Here is a 2,662-nt window from a genome sequence, read left to right on the forward strand (position 1 = left end):
GAGTCGGTCTTCTGTACGCCACATTTCCCACGCCTGCTGCTGAATGGGGATTCGGCGCTGGGCTCTTCCCTTTTCAATGGCCGTTACTGAGGGAATCTTGGTTAGTTCCTTTTCCTCTGCTTAGTAATATGCTTAAATTCAGCAGGTCACCATGTCTGATCTGAGGCCGTGGTCGGGGAGCACAAAGCTCAGGGCAGCTGGCCTCGGGCCCGTATGGCGCAGGCGAGTGTATTCTGTTCCAATCTGTGACCGAAGCCCACATGGTCACGAGGTCCGTGCTCCATGGTCATCCTGCGCCGGCAGCCGTGGGACACCAAAGACAGCCACACACAGCACGGCCAGGTGCCCCGGGATAGGGTGAAGGTGCGCCAGGCTTTTTTAAAGCCTGCTGCCGCCGCCACCACATCCGGGGCGCGTCGGCCACCCGGCCCTCCCGAAACCAGCATGAGGTGGGGAAACTGGGGAAACCAGGACGCGTCGGCAATGAGCTTGCGCGCCAGATCCAAGGATCCAGCGACGGTGCTGATCGGGGTCTGACCTTAGGGGGATGAATGGAATGGGGTCCCTGCGACAGCCCCAGCCACGCCCCCGGGAGTGAACCCCGGGGCGATTGATGTAGAAGCGACCCTCAGACAGGCGTAGTCCCGGGAAAAACTCAGGGCCACATGGTGCGTTCGAAGTGTTGATCAATGTGTCCTGCAATTCACACTAATTATCGCAGCTAGCTGCGTTCTTCATCGATGCACGAGTCGAGTGATCCACCGCCAAGAGCCACAGGCAACTTTTTTTGTCCTAGACGTCGGCCTGACCCTGCCGGTGCAGGAGAGGTTGGGGGAGGCAGCGCTGGCTGTGGCAGGACAGCCCAGCTCCCTGTCTAGCTCTGCCGAAACCATTGTGGTTTCAAAAAATAAAAAATAATAATCCAGGTGCTCAGCCTGACCACCAGCTGCAGAAGCACAGCGCTTCCCAGGGGGATGGAGGTAGGCCGCTCTGCCACCTGCCCACTTGGCCCGATCCACTCATCCTTCTCCGACCCCTTCCACTTCCCTTTTGGGAGGGGGGCTGGGAGATGGACAACGAGGCAGGCCAGAGACAGCACAGACAGGGGGTCGGGTGGGACCACTAGAGTCTTCAAACCCCAGCCCGGCCGCATAGGACCCAGCTCCAGGTATCTGGGCAAGAGGGAAGGTCACCCACTGTGCCAACGGGCCTGGCCATTGCTCACACACAGATGTGGGCGGCTGGAACCTTAGCGCCCACCGTCAAGTGAGCCAGCTGCACCATGGCTCATGCCTGACTTGCCCGGGTGCCTGTCTGCCTGGTGAGGCACCCCTCGAGAGCAGTCAGGTTTCCCTCGGCTCCCGGCTGCCCCCAGTCAGGGCTTCCCTGGTGACCGGGGTGTCCCCACCAATGCCCAGCCGCTGGCAGGTCAGAGAGAGGAGTGTGCGCCCCAGCCAGCGCAGATGCGGGCTCAGTGAGGAGAGGGGGCTGGTTGACCACGTGCACCGGACCGCTCTGCGAGAGGTGCCCCGGGCTGTGGGTGTGCACGTCTGGGATGCACCCGAGGTCGGTCGCACGGCTCTCCCTCCCGCTGCTCCGCTGTTAATGATCCTTTATGCCCCCACCCACAAGCAGAAACCATTCACACTCAAATGCCCCATTTCTCCTTCCAAACACGTTCCAGATTCAAATGCCACCTCCCTCCTGACCTACATGCCACCATCCCTCCATCCGAACCCACAAAGACACCAACATCCGTCCCTCCATACCTACACCAAGATGCTCCACCCCTCAGAGCCACACCCATATGCTTCATCTCTACCTCCACACTCAGATGGCGCCATTCGCCCTCTCTCTATACCCACACCCGATTACCCCATACCTTCGACACATGCTCCCACCACTCCAATAAACCAACATCCTTCTCTCCAGACAAACATACCCCATCCCTTCATTCACACCCAGATGCCCCCTTCCTTCCCACCAGAGCGCTCCAGCCCTGACCCACATGCTCCACCATTCCCTGACATGCCCCATCATATGCCCATTCCATATCAACAATGCCCCCTTCGATCCAGACTCCACGATGCACAATCCCTTCCTCAAGACACATATCATGATGGCCCATGCTCCCTCCACACAGAAAGATGCCCCTATCCGTCCTCCGACCAATGAGCCCCAATCCTTCCCTCCAGACCCACACCAATGTGCCCCATCCTTCCCTCCAGATGCACATCAATGTGTCCTGTGCCTCCCTTCATACCCAAAGCAATGTCCCCATCCCTCCCTACAGACCCACACCCATGTGCACCATCCCTTCCTCTCAGAACCACACCAAGATGCCCCATCCCTCCCTCTAGACCAATACCATAATGCACCATCCTGCCTCCACATAGCAAGATGCCCCTTGCATCAGATGCCCATGTGCCGATCCTGAATCACATGCAGATAGCCCCACCCAACCCCCTCTAAAACCACCCATCCTAGTATGCCCCCATGCGCCCAGACCCACACCGATGTGCCCCGTCCCCTCCTTCCAGACTCACACCAATATGCGGTCATCCCTCCCCAGACCAATGTCCCCATCCCTCCCATCAAACCCACACCAATGTGCCCCCAACACCTCCCTACAGAGCCACACCAGGATGCCCCGTCCCACTTC

General features: G+C 59.1%; 1 non-coding gene across 1 annotated transcript; it reads right to left on the reverse strand.

The window, feature by feature from the left end:
- Positions 1-622: 622 nt before the first annotated feature.
- Positions 623-773, reverse strand: LOC138491042 (5.8S ribosomal RNA). The gene has a single exon (XR_011275917.1). It is a non-coding gene; the product is annotated as a 5.8S ribosomal RNA (ribosomal RNA).
- Between the last annotated feature and the right edge of the window lie 1,889 nt (positions 774-2,662).

This window comes from Ambystoma mexicanum, chromosome 9 (assembly GCF_040938575.1).
Source record: "Ambystoma mexicanum isolate Mex_15411 chromosome 9, UKY_AmexF1_1, whole genome shotgun sequence".
Taxonomy (NCBI): domain Eukaryota; kingdom Metazoa; phylum Chordata; class Amphibia; order Caudata; family Ambystomatidae; genus Ambystoma; species Ambystoma mexicanum.